Source organism: Aethalodelphis obliquidens, unplaced genomic scaffold, assembly GCF_003676395.1.
Source record: "Aethalodelphis obliquidens isolate GAN/ISIS:26980383/991018 unplaced genomic scaffold, ASM367639v1 scaffold10, whole genome shotgun sequence".
Classification (NCBI taxonomy): Eukaryota; Metazoa; Chordata; class Mammalia; order Artiodactyla; family Delphinidae; genus Aethalodelphis; species Aethalodelphis obliquidens.
Window position 1 is genome coordinate 2509596 of NW_020837954.1, and position 15264 is coordinate 2524859.

The window sequence follows — 15264 nt, forward strand, 5'->3', positions numbered from 1 at the left end:
GTGCGCAGGAGCTTAGAAATTACTGTAAAAGTGCAATTTTTATATTTTGAAACAAATGCATTTTTTCAAACAGATTCACAGATCTGTCACTATCTCTGTGATCTTGGAGAAGTTGCTACACTGCCAAGGACCTTAGCTCCTTCACCTAGTCTATAACAGCAGAGGGGGCACGCCAGCCCTTCAGTGAGCTCTGGCTCTGAGGCAGGGGCGGTGTGAGCTGGGAAGCCTGCACTGTCCTCCACTGCAGCCCCTGCCCCGGGGGCGTCCTGGGGGAGACACTTGTCCCTCAGTTCACCAGAGTAGCTCCACCTTTATCTGATTTAATTAATCTTCTGAATAAATTTTTCTTTATTGAAAGGATTCTGCAGCTGAACAGGAACATAATGTTTGGAAACCATTGGATTAAGTTATTTATAATTTCCCTTCAAAAGTCCGCAACTGTATTTCTATTATCATTTTTGCCATAGTTGTTATTGTTCGTATCACAGGAGAGGCACCACCCCCGCTGGTGGCAGCACACTTAAAGGGCAGGCATAGAACTCAAGAGAAAATGTCAGCTCTTGGAAGACCGTCTTGCTCTGCCAACCTAAATGAATGCAGTGGTGGAAAACATTACGAAGGCTTTATTTAGGTCAGGCTAACTGGTTAGCAAAGGTGGGCCACTACTCGAGTAAGGAAGTGTGTATGAACCAGCATCCTCCGTCACCGAGCGGCTGTTGGTGATGTCATCACATTCAAGGAAACAGTGTTTTCATCCAGGTGTTTCCTTCCTGACATGGCACCAACACTCGTTCTCTAAGGCTCAGTCCTCTCCTGGACTCTGCAGGATGCCAATCGCCCAAAGCTTCATCTTTTAAACTAACAAGACATGCTCTAATCTTTTAAAAAGATACCGACTTATGTTTGTTCATTTTATAAAGTTGAGAAAAGCTAAGTGTGGATAAAAAAAAACTCCACAAATAAATGACCAGTCTGGGTGGTAAGAATAAGTGGAAATGTGACAAGAGGGCTATTTCTATCAGGTCCTATGTAATGTACATGATCAATCTCACACAAGCGTTCCTGCCTAAAGAACTGAGCTGAGATAAAGGTCTCAGATAAAGCTGTATTATCTCTCCACCTATCTATCTATCTATGGATTAGCCAATTAATCGGTATAGCTTGTATTAAAATAGCAAACAGGAGTTGAAATCTAACTGCATATATAAGGAGAAGATAAACAGCAAAATTGAATAGATTATTATTAATTTTAGCCATATATTGCCAATTAAAGATTAGTTAATATACAGTCATGGAATTTACTATTAGAGTACCTCATTGAGTTAAATGACTTAGTACTGATTTAATAGAGTCTTCAGAGTCTTCCAAAATCCTCCAAGAAATTTCTAATTTTTTCTCCTTTAAAAGGAATCTACCCATGTGTGACATACCTTGTGATTTTTCCTGCAGAGTATACTTCTCCATCATATTTACTGCTTCTAGTCCTCTAATTCCACAGTTTCCTCAGGCTGTTGTAGACAAAAATGACAAGCTTGATGCTAATATTATTGGGAAATGGTTTAGATATTGTGTTAATCTGAACCACAATGTACGTAAAAACTATCAACATTTAAAACATAGTTGATATTTTCTTTAACATTATTCAATATCATAAAACCTCACTGAAGATGTTTAATACAGTTTTTCTACAAAAGGATGTTAAACATTTGGATTAAAATAATGGCAAAGCAGTTAGGAGTTGAAATTTTCTTGTTTATTAATATTATGTTCTTATCTCTTTCCTCTAGTCTAACACAACCTATAAGGCTGACATGGTTGTTATTTTAAATTGCTTCTTAGTGGCTCTTGCTCTAAGACATGCAATATCTATTAAAAATATTAATGAGGGAGATTACAAACCTTCTTGGCAAAGATAAACAACATAAATGTTTTGATTAAAATGGATAAACTGAAATGGGATTGGAAGCTGGGGTAACAGCAGCCAGCTAGACAGAGATTTATTTCCACTCGAGGGCAAACTTCTACCATTTCCATATGGAGTCTGGAAATCGGGCCCTAACCTCTTAGAAAAAGGGGGCTGGGACTTCCCTGGCAGTCCAGTTAAGACTTCGCCTTCCAATGCAGGGGGTGCGGGTTCCATCCTTGGTCCGGGAGCTAAGGTCCCATATGCCTCGTGGCCAAAAAACCAAAAAATATAAAACAGAAGCAATATTGTAACAAATTCAATAAATACTTTAAAAAAAAAAAAAGAAAAAAGGGACCATTTCATTGCATGGAGGAGGTTATTGGCATATCTGTCCCTTTAAGAAAAGCATGTCCTTTGTGCTCTGAGTGCCGGGATATTTCACATTAAAATTTTGTTCCTTATGTTGCTGAGGTTTTGAGATTTAATGCACTATTTTATCTCTGGCACTTGGAGAGCATATAAAGAAAGCTAATTAATGCTCAACCATTTTTTATTTTCCTGTTGATTTTAAGAAATGATTTTGAGCTGCATAACATGAAAAACAGGGTAGGTACAAGGAAAGAGCTCCTGTAAAGAACTAGTTTGGCTAAACAAGTGTGTGAACACATACACATATATCAATGTAACATACATATGTGAATAATTTCATAAAAACAGAATCATATTTTACGTGGTGTTTTATAATCTGATTTTTATCATTATTTTATGGAATCTTCATGTACCAGTAAACAGAGTATTACATCATCTTTGTCTGTTACATAGTAGATACTCAATGAATGTTTCTTAAATCAATTTTTAATGGCTATGAAAGGCAGGATAGATATTCAGTGGACTGCATGATTTAGGCATTATTATACCTTAAAATAAAAGCAAGGAGGGGGATGAAATATGTGATCTCCAGTATCTAGAATGCAGGTTTCTAAAAGCTGATATATATCATAAAATCCTTCCAAATCTTTGAAGCACCTGTCAGCATTCTTTCATATTGATGCCTATTTGGAAAATATTTTCTTCTGCAGATCTTATGGTTAAATAGCTGGAGGGACATTAGAAGATCCAGGATAGGCTTCTAGTGGTATTTGTGGCAATTAGTCAATCAACAAACTGTGGCAGTTAGTCAATCAATAAACTAAGGTGCATGTTATTCTGATCTCAGCACTTATTAAGTATTGAAGGAGATATGGAATGTTAAAAGACATGATTGGGACTCTCTTGGTTGATCTGGTTATGACTATCAATGTTACCCATTCTTCAGGGCTTAGTTCAGGTCCTATGTATTGACCCCGTTGATCCTATTTCTTCTTCTGGAAAGTCAACAATTTTTGCTCACATACCTCCTCTCCCTGACTTCATGATGTGGCTGCTGACTCATCAACTTCACACAACCTGTGCTTCAACCACTCAAGTCTACACACAGTCTTCTAAAACACAGAGTTTTCTCTAAGTATATATTTTCCTTTCTCTTAAATGACTTCCCTAACTCTCTTCTCTTTTTGTTGAATCTCAATTATTTTTCAAAGGTCAGCTCAAACATTATCTCCTCTGGAAGGCCTTCTTGGGACCTCCCTAGGAAAAATTAATGATTCCCTCCTCAGTGCTTCCATATCATTGGTATATGCTTCTATTTTTTTTAACACTTAATCATAGTACTCTATTGTTTGTCTGTGTTTCTCTCCCAAGGAGGAATTCATCTTTCCATCTACAGCGCTGAGCATGTTTCCTGACAAATATGAAATCCTTAATATAACCAGTATATGAGTGGGCCTCCACGGAGAAACTCTGTTCTTGGGCTGGCATCAGCCTCAAGGACAAACTCTTCATACATGAAATCTTCAGAAAACAAATCTATCTTCAAAAAGCATTAGCAGTAATATAAATTTTATTAAAGATTTTGGGGAAGAAATAGAACTAAGTCTTTATGTCAAACACCAAATCGCTAACTACTCGATTAAAAATCTTTAGCTTTTTTCTTCTTACTTCTTTCTGTCAAACTTCTCTTCTGCATCCTCTAAGCAGAGGGGACATATCAGAATCTTCATGTGTGTATGTAATGGTGTTGGTGTGGGTGGCTGGTGGATGTAAGATGTATATAAAATGCACATAGAATTTAAACTGTTTATACATGGACTCTTGATAATTATGTTCAAGTGTGCAAGGCCCCCTGTGACTTGGCCACCCATCGCTCCAGCCCCATATTTTATAGTTCCCTCCCCTGGCTATTAAGCTTATAGTTCATAGTGCATAACAGGATGTTACATGACACTGTTTCCTTACTCATCTGCTTCCTTTTTCAGTAGTGCAGCGTTTCCCTTCTATATGGTTAGGCCACTCAAGATGGCTGTTCTTTTACTCTCTGTGCATCCCCTGATCAACAGTGCCTGCTTCACCTACACCCTACTTACATGACTGACCTTCCTACATACTTGCCCCAGGTCCCAGCTAAGTGTTGTTCTAGATTTAGATCAGAATATATCCACTATGGTAGCTTATCAAAGGGGCGGTGAAGGGCGTGCCCCTCTGCTGGTTTCCCTGGTAACTGAGGAGCCACACTGACATCAGTTCCCTCTATAACCTCCTCCTACCCCTAGGAGCCAAGACTGCTGCCGCGTCCTGCCCCGCTGTCCAGTGCACACAATGGGGTGTCGCTCCAGGACCTTGCTATCCATTAAACCATGGATGTCTCTGTCACTGACTCCAGGCTCTTTCTTCAGTCCTGAAGCTGGGTGAGTACAGGCCTCGGAGGCCTGGGGGGTATAGCCCAACACCATCTTTGCGTGAATAATCTCGATTCATTCTTCAAGTTCTCAAGAGTCCTATCTAAAATTTGCAAGTGTTCCTTCTCTGTGCACTTACATTAGTGGGAGAAACTGCTCTACAGAAAAAGCGAAAAGCATGAGTGAAAAATCAGACAAGGAGCGTGTTTTGCGCTGCAAACTAGAGAGGAAACATGCAGGGGAGGGAGGTGCAGATTATTACATGCTTTGCTTCATAGTCCTGCTGGTCTGTGAGCTTCTCAAAGTGGATACTACCTTGTGTACTTTTGCCTGGTGTATAATAACTCTTAATAAATGCATGTTGAAATGAACAATAATCTATCCCAAGTAGAATGTAAACTTTTCAGAGATCACAGCTTCTATGACTCTAAAAGCTTCATACGTGCTGTACTGGCACATATGTAATGTAAGGTTCATTATTCAGAAAATGCTTTTTGATTGATTTCACAGTTTCTCTCTTTGTTTTCTACCCAAAATTGCAAACTACATCTATAGAGATAAATCGCTAATTTGAGTTTTCATAATGCAAAATTTATTTGAATAGTTCACAAGAAATTTACCTGTGATGGGTCAATTCCAAATCTGCAGCTTGTTAAAGGCAATATTTGGCCTTAGTTGGACCAATTCAAACCTATCATTAAGATGAAATCCACTTTGTCTTGATCTATTTTTAGGTGATTATGTGGGGATTTGTAGGTGATCAGGATATTCCATTTGGTGCACTTAGAAAAGTTATTGCCATTGTTTCAACGAATAAGAGAGCTGTTTATTTTGTATGGCCGCGGGAAAATCCTTTAATCACTTTGAAACTCTGTTGTATTATATTCAAAACTGGAGATTATACCTCTATAACTGTCTGAAACATATGACTCACTTAGGCTCCATTTAGTTCTAAATATTTGATTCAACTACCTTGATTATCTACGTTAGGGATCAGCGAAGTGCAGCCAGTAGGCTAAATTTGGACCACCACCTGTTTTTGAAAATTCAGGTTTATTGTAACAGAGACACTCTCCTTTACATACTGCCTATGGCTCCTTTCAATGGCAGAGTTGAGTAGTTGCCGCAGAGACTCAGACTGTGTGGGTCTCTGACCATTTACAGAAAAAACGTTGGCCAGCTTCTGATCTCATCCCATTTTTATTGATGTATACTGATCAAATACATAGATCAAATAGTTGCTGCTATAGACTGAATGTCTGTGTTGTCTTCCCTGCCATCCCCCAAATCGTATGTTAAAATCTAAGCCCAAATGTGATGGTATTTAGAGGTGGGACCTTTGGAAAATGATGAGATCATGAGGGCTCGGCCCTTAAAAAAGTATTAGGGCCCTTATAAAAGACCTCAGAACCTCCCTGCCCCTTCTGCCCTATGAAGACACAGCAAAAAGACAGTTGTCAATGAACCAGGAAGCAAGCTCTCATCAGACAACTGCCTTATCAGAATCTGCCAGAGCCTTGATCTTGGACTTCCCAGCCTCCAGAAGTGTGAGAAATACATTTCTGTTGTTTGTAAGTCACCCAGCATGTGTGTTTTTTTTTTTTTAAAGATTTTTTGACGTGGACCATTTTTTAAAGTCTTTATTGAATTTGTAAAACACTGCTTCTGTTTTATGTTTTGGTTTTTTGGTACCGAGGCATGTGGGATCTTAGTTCCCCGACCAGGGATCGAACCTGTACCCCCTGTGCTAGAAGGCGAAGTCTTAACCACTGGACCGCCAGGAAAGTCCCTATGGTATTTTGTTATAATAGCCCAAATAGACTAAGACAGTTGCCAAATATCCACTTGGGTTTTTAATACCTTTTCCCTCTAGTCCACAACTGAAACTAAAGCAAGATAAAATTACTTAAAAAAGCAAATGTTTCCATAATACTGAAGAGCTTAAAAATTTTGACAATTGGACTTTTTATTTCTATCTGGACGCTGGTGTGCAGATGGCTCTGAGATGCCATAACTTGATGTTTTCTTTTTGTAAAATTTGAAGATCCAGTAATAATGTTCCTTACCATTAAAAGTGAACTTAAAGGTCTTCTTGTCTCTCCTGTCAAGCAAGAGAGTCATTACCTTACAACCTTCCTGACCTCTGTTGAGATCTCAGTTACTCTAGCTTTAGGCATGGACCATGCCGTAGCTAAACCAACAAAACTGGGAGATCCTTTCCTATGTTGTATTAAAGATTAGGTACTGAGAATATCAGTCATGCCTCTTCCCCAAATTAAAATGAGTATGAAAAATAGAGAGGAAACAATAAGAAAAATTTAATGCTGGGAAAATAGGTGCTACTTACAGTTCTAGTCAATGGGATCAGTCAACTAAAATTATAGATCCATAGTCAGACAACAAATGTCTGCTGTGAGTTATCTCTCTTGGCAGAAACATTAGGCGCTATTTAAGAACTTTCACTCAGATGCATAATTTATATATCTTTGAGAAAGTATGGTATTTATTTTTCATTGTATTCTGATAACCTACCCATATGATTATCATTATGATTATTCCCCTTGTCAGAGCCCTTATCACACTGTACACAATTAATGCAGTTTTTCCTCCATTTATTAAAAATTGAACATTTTCAATCAGTGGACCTAACCAAAACAAATAGCCTATGTTCTTTGCATATTTTTCTATGTTGGCAGAATTGTTTTATTTTTGTCTTTTGATTTAGACAAACAACAAAGAAAAAGAAAATAGGAAAAGAACGCAATTTGTCAGCAGAAGTAAGTAGGATGTCAAAAATAAAAGCTTTTTGATACTCATACCCATTATGGCAACACAGGGGTGTTTAATTTAGAAGTCAGGTATTTTGAAATGGAAAATCTCAGCATTCTGTGGAGGTCACACTCGCCTTGATATTTTCCCTTCTCCTTCATCCTTGTGCTTGAATCAAGGAAGAATTCCCAGTGCTATCATGCATTCCCTTCCATGGCTTCTCCCCCACTCTCCCATAAGCGATTTGCTCTTTTTTTTCTGGGCAAATGGGTCTGAGAAATGGAAGGGTCTGAGAAAAGAAATATTAAATCCAAGAAAAAATATTGCGAAAAATGGAGCTACTATTTGAAGTGTACTGAAAGTACAGTTTGGAATTGGTCTTAATCCCCCAGTTGCCTTCCCTTCAGCTCTACCTCAGCAGGTTGGCCTTTGTTTGTTTATAGGCTGGCATGATGGATGAGCTGGTACCAGGCCAATGTGTTTAAGTAAAACCTGGGAGGTCCTGGGTTAGCAGAACACAATTCGTGTAAAGCCTTGGGAACATCCAGCAGCTGTATTGCTATTTGTAGCATCAAGGAAACTGATGGGCCCAAATCACATCCCAGTTTTGTCTTCAAGAGAGAAAAGGAAATAATTTGAGAGCACATTCCCAAGCTTTGGACTCAATTCTTATCCAAGCAGAAAACTTTGAATCTCATTCTGCAAAACAGCAACAGAAACACATGGAGAATTTATAGTGAAGAATACTCTAGGCTTCAGACTCATTACAGACTTTCCCATCTGTCCTAAGATGGCAAAAAAGAATTACCTTAATTTCACAGGCAAGAAAATAGAGGTAGAGAGAGAATAAATGATTTCAGCAAATTGGAAAGGGAGGAAACTGAGCTTTAATCTGTTGGCATTCGTTTATCTAATCCTAGGATAGTACACTTTTAACATGGGGAAGTTTGCTTTGTTGTTGTTTTTGTTTACGCAGTCCAGATGTCATTGAATGCAGGGATTTTACAACATTCTCACTTGGGCATTCGGTCCTTGATTGAAAACCTATGGTGGGGCAACCCATTCAATCTTTGCATACTTTTTTTTTTTTTTTTTTTTTTTTGCGGTACGCAGGCCTCTCACTGCCGTGGCCTCTCCCATTGCGGAGCACAGGCTCCAAATGCACAGGCCCAGCGGCCATGGCCCACGGGCCCCGCCGCTCCACGGCACGTGGGATCCTCCCAGACTGGGGCACGAACCCGTGTCCCCTGCATATGCAGGTGGACCCTCAACCACTGCGCCACCAGGGAAGCCCCAATCTTTGCATACTTTTGATTGTTAGAAATTCACCTTTAGATTAACTAAACTCTGTTTCCAGTAGTTCTAGTATTTCTACTACTTGGAGCCATATGGAACAAATTCAATATCTATGTCACATCCAAGCCTTGAGAATATTTGAAGATGGTAGTCATATTCTCTTTGGGTTAAAATGTCCTATGTCCTTCAATGTTTCCTCAATCAGTTTGGGCTTAAGGCTTATCCTTACTGTTTTATCTTCCTAAGTGATTTCCTTTTCAACTAAAATCTGTTTTAAAAAACGCAAAATCCAAAAAAAAAAAAAGGCAACTCTTTAGGAATTATCTGAATATGGAAGTGTAGGTTTATCAATTTCTCTATTCCAGAGTGTGTGCTTCTGTGAATATCATCTTGAATTGAAAACCTCAGTGATCCTCCTGTGTTTCTCCTTTGCTCTCACACTACTACCACATTCACACCACTTCTGACACCGGATGTGTTTTTTTTCCCCACACCAAACAATTCTGTGGCTAGGTGTCCTTACAATTTCACTCAATTCCGTCACTATTTACCTAGAGATAGCATCAGATCCCACAGGTTAAGTACTGAAGTCCCCCTGACTTCAGATGCCAATCACAAGTAGTGGGTCTCCAGGTTACCTGCAGCTTCTGCCCGACTTGGCTACAAATCAGAGGTTCTCATGACCTCCTCCATCCTTGGACTTGATTAGTTTGCTAGAACAGCTCACAGAATTCAGGGAAACACTTATGTTTGCCACTTTATTAAAGGAAATGATAAAGGATACAGATGAACAGCCAGATGAAGAGATACATAGGGTGAGGTCTGGGAGGGTCCCAAGGGCAGTAATTTCTGTTCCTGTGGAATTGGGGTACATTATCCTCCTGGTACATGGTTGTATTCATCAACCTGGAAGCTCCCTAAACCCTGTACTTTTAGATTTTTATACCGACTTTGTATGTAGGCTTGATCAATCATTAACTCCATTCCCAGCTCCTCTCTCCTCTCTCTGGAGGATAGGGTTGGGACTAAAAATCCCAAGCTTCTTATCATGGCTTGGTCTACCTGGTGACCAGTCCCTGTTCAGGACACATCCAGGAGCCCACCAGAGTTGCCTCATCAGAACAAAAGTTACTCCTAATGCTCTTACCACTTAGGAATTTACAATGGTTTCAGGAGCTCTGTGCCAGAAACGGGGCCAGAGACCAAATATATATTTCTTATTATAAATCACAATATCACACACCTTATTAAAAATCACAGTATCACACACAATCTCAATATCATAAGAAATATATAAGAAATATATATCAATAAGAAATCCATATTTCTTATTATAAATCACAATATCACGCACCTTATTATAAATCACAATATCACACACAATCTCAATGTCACACATAGTCTCTCATTCTCTTTCCTTTTTCTTTCTCTCTCTTTTTTTTTTTTGAGGGGTCTCATTACTCTTTTTACTCAAACTCAGTTTATTGTCAACTAACCTCCTTAAGACCTTATCAGATGCCATGCTGTTGTGTCGTATCATTACCCCATCTTTTCAGGCTTGGTTGCTTTTCTAGTCTGAAATGCACATGCATTTATCTCCGTTGAACTTCATCTTATGAAGCCCAATTTCTTGGTCCAGTCTAACAAAACTTTTGCAGCTTCATTCTAACATTTAGCATGTTTAATATCCATCGTGAGTTTTATGTTACCCAAAAATGTGATGAGTTACCATCCAAGACTTAGAAAACAATTTGAATAACTAATGCCAGAACTAAAGGGAAGAAGACCTTCTTCCTTATCTGTATCCATTACTTAGTACCATTTGGGTCTGGATATTTGAAAATTGTAATCTTTCATCTAAATTGTTCATGTTTCCAGTTCAGTACACCAGGTTTTTGTTCAGATGATGGTGACTGACCTCATTAAACCCCTTGCTAACTTCCAAGCATACCATGTCCATGCTTGCTATGCTTCCTGCATGCTAAGTCTATCTAATCTAATAATCCTTTTAAATGAAGAAATTAGATCCAGTGACTGTAACTTGTTGGTAATGAATCTAAACTGAGTCCAGTAGCTCTCACTCTAGTGAAACTTTATGGAGAGTGACGTGTAGTGGAGACTGAATAACATTCATTAATTATGGCTCAAATATTGTCTGAAGTTTTGGGTTTTTAAGGATTATTCAACCAGCTACTGAAATCTTTTATTTTACATGCTTTGATTGAGGAGAAAATTAAGCACATAGGAAGCTGATATCACAACTATTTTTAAACAATTCCAGTGAAGCGTTCCAAATTTTCTGGATATTGAAAAGCTATATCTCAAACAGCCAGAGATATAAACATCTTGATCAGAACTTCTATGTACTGAGAAAACAGACAGGTAAAATCTGTGAAATCTATCTGACCCATGGGAAATTTGTCAAAGAATTTTTAGGAAGGAATAAGAGGAAATGTTTTCAGTTAGCCCAAGAAAGCTTCTTATTAGTCTTTGTATTTCAAAGGGAGTAGAGGGGATTACCAGCTTTATTTATTTTTTCTCTGCTCATTTCCCCTCGCTCAGCAGATGATTGCTTTGTTCTAGTGGACATGAGATGGAAGATAGAATGAGTCTGAGACTATGAAGAACAAAAACCAAAGAGCCATATAATCTTTGGAAGATTCCTTAGATGTCTCAAAGTCCAGATTTCAAACAAGGTCATAACTCTCTGTGATATCCCTGACAGATGGCCGTCCATTCTTTACCTGAATATCTCATGTAATAGGGAACTCATTATTAGTAAAGGAACTACGCTATTTTTAGAAAATTCTAAGCACTGAAGAGCTCTTTTTTATGAGTGGAAATTTGCCTCCCTGTAGCTTTCACCCTCTACTCTTTTGTGTGAAGATAGAGTAAGTTTAATGTTTCCTTTACCTGACAGCTCTTTAGATCTTAAAGGTTATGATCTAATTTTTTTTTTTTTTAAGTTGGGTATTTCAGTATGGACCCTCTTCCTGGGTCCAGAGAAAGGGTGGGGGAGGGCATGCAACTTCCATAGAGAAAGCATTGTAGGTTGGACTTAAGATCAGTGGACTTGCAATTTACTCTCAGTTCTTCCATTAAATGTGATTTGGAGTTTCTCATCTTTATGCCTCAGCTTTACCACCTGTAGAATGAAACTCAGCGTCTCTCTCCTAATTGCTTCAGAAGACTGTTATTGGGATGTGGTAAGAGAATGAATGATAAATATCTCTTTAAAAGTTATGTGTTTTGTAAATATACACACTTCAGAGAAAAAACAAAAGAAGCAATACTTGTGCCCCTGGCCAATGATCTGCATTCTCTGTCTGGGGATGCCTTCCCAATGCCTGATACAGTGGAATTGCTTCCTCTAGGCTCACTCTGTCCTAAATACATCTCCTTTATCATTCTTTTTGTCTCCAAGTCTCCTTTACTTGTTTTTTCCTAGCATCTCAGCCAGGAGATCTAAAGCTCTTCTTGTGTGTTGGTCCTCCTCTTCATCCCCGATCAGCTGCCATCAGTCGGGCACTCAAGCTTGTTCAGTCCCAATCAGTCAGACACTCAAGCTTGTTCTATTAGGAAAAAAACTTTTAAAATTTCAAATCATAGCTCCTATTCTGTTCAGTCCATCCTGCTTCATCATAATTTCAATGTTCACAAATATATTTAATCCCTAATTAAAGTGAAGTTAAATACAAGCTTCTTTGGGGTTGGCCACATATCACCTTATTCTTTCTTCTCCTCCTCAAACCGCTTACTCCTGCTCTGTAATCCTTGCTCCAAATCCTGCTTTTATATTACAAAAAAAATCAAATACCTACGCCTTCTCCTGCTAAAACCTTATTTCTAGTTTTTTAGTCTCTGTAACTGCTCAATACCTAGTTCCAGTTCCAATTTAAATCAGTCTTTCTGTAAGAATAATGCTGCACTCGTCTTTTTTTTTTTTTTTGCACTAGTCTTTTAATCTGCATGCTGTGAATATAACCAAAGGGGTCTAAAAAAAATAAAATAAAAACCAAAGAGCTTCTAGAATTGGAGAGAAGTGACTGTACATTGAGGATTCCAAATCTTTTTGTTTAAGAGGTACCAAATCTGGGGGCTTCTCTGGTGGCACAGTGGTAAAGAATCCACCTGCCAATGAAGGGGACACGGGTTCGAGCCCTGGTCCAGGAAGATCCCACATGTCACGGGGCAACAAACCCGTGCACCACAACTACTGAGCCTGCTCTCTAGAGCCCGCGAGCCACAACTACTGAGCCTGCATGCCACAACTATTGAAGCCCACACGCCTAGAGCCCATGCTCCACAACAAGAGAAGCCACTGCAATGAGAAGCCCATGCACCACAACAGAGTAGCCCCCGTTCACTGTAACTAGAGAAAGCCCACGCGCAGCAACGAAGACCCAATGCAGCCAAAACTAAATATATTAAATAAATAAATTTTTAAAAAAAGTACCAAATCTGGACACCAGGGTGAAATATTTGGGATAAGCCCACGTTATCCAGGTCTTACTTACCATGATCTCTCCAAAGGAAGAAAGAAGGCCAAGGCAAAAAGGAAATGGTGTGTCCTAAGAGACAGTATGTTTTTCCTCCCATAATATCGTTACTGGTGATGGTAATCACATTGCTCTGAAAAGAAAACATATTTCCATTTTATTTCATGGTCCTAATGAATAGATCTCCATTTATGCTATTACAAAGTCGTTTCAGAGTATGGGCTCTTTGCTTCCAGAGTAGTTAGAATAATGGATGATCTTTTCTGCAATTACTTGGGTATAATTAAATCTGTGGATTTTGCTGACGACTCTAACAGTCGGGCACTCAAGCTTGTTCTGAGGTTTATTATATCAATCGAATGGCAGCTCTCCTGCCTAACTCTGCTCTTAAAGATGGGTTTATGAATTTATGATATACAGTGCCCTTTTCAGAACATCCTGGGTACAGCTGGGAAGGGTTAGGGAGGAACAGGGAAACATGTTTTTACTAGGATGTATTCTAGTTGTACTTATGGCTGAGGAAGACATAGAACTTAGAGGTTTCATATGTGATAAATCTGCTTAGCTAGGCAGTAAACATCTAAGGGGAAATAGAACATCTGGGCTTAATCACTAGACTGACCAAAAGCAGCTTAAGAGCAGGGGTCTTGACCTATATATTTTTGTATCACTGACACCTAGCATGGTGATTGGCATATGGAAATTTCTCAATGAGCAATTACTGAATTGAGCAAGGCTTGGGAAAGTCACACTGAAACCAGGCACCTTGATTCAATGTTCAAGTTCTAGTTTCACAGCATTGTAGAGTTAGAAGATTTCGTGACCCTGTCTGTTTGGATATGAGTATTCCTACATGAACAGAAATCAAGTTGTAAATATTTCAAGCAGTAAAGATTTCCAATAGTTTGACAGTTATTCCAAATACCTAACCCAAATCTGCCAGTACACATCAAAGTTATTCTTTTTTTGTCCTTCCCTCAGTGAAAAATCTTTTCCTTCAAGTATAACACCTATAAAATTCCTTTATTAGAAAATAAATACTGTCTAAAAGACTTCTCAACTTCTTGGAAAATAACAACAATCAAAAAGTCAAAGAGGGGATAATTGGGGTTTAGAAAAGAAAATAGAAAAGAGGAAGAATTGGAGTATAGAAAAGAAATCATGGCTTCCAGAGGACTTATTTTCCCTTAGAAGGAAATGAAAAGGAGCTTCTTCTAACATAATCAGCATGTGATGCTTTTATCTCTGATTTCTTATTCTGGCTTCATGCTTCTTGTTAAGAATGCTGACTGTCCTAGGTGCCCAGTCTCTGTTTCAGAGGCAACAGAATATCAATGCCTTCTTCAAAACCCATCATTGTCTTTCCTTTTATCTTGACCAATACTGATATGTGGTCTCTCTGCATATCTTACCTAAATAATCTAAAATAGGACAGAGTACGCGAGGAGTATACTTCTGCATCACTGTAACATATATATCTTGACCCACTGACTTATCTCCACGTATTACCTTGCCAATTTCCAATCACATTACTGATTTTTCATTAGAGAATGAAGCTCAGTAGGCAAAGGTGACCCTTCTTCAATTTGGTTCAGAAAATTAAATTTTCACTTCCTTCCTTCCACATTTTTGCCATGGTGATCTCAGAATTTCAGGCAAATGAGAAATAGTGTTTCCTCACTCCAAAGATGGGTCCCCATGAGAAAGCCAACTTTTTCTTCTTTTGTCTGGACTTCATATCTATGCTTAGATCACATTTGAAGGAAGGAAGGAAGGAAAATAAGGAGGCGTGAGACCCTTCTTTGATTATTCTAAGGTTTTATATTTGGGTAAGTAGGTGGGAATCACATAAAAAGAATGATGTAAACAAATTAAGCTTTGGGGAAAGAAATCTCTTGCTTAATATCAATTAACTGGGTCATCTTATTTCCTCACTTCTGGAAGGCATGAGTTTGAATAATTATTTGGTAAGATCATTCTTTTAGTTCAAAACTCAAAGTAATCATAAATATCACAATGG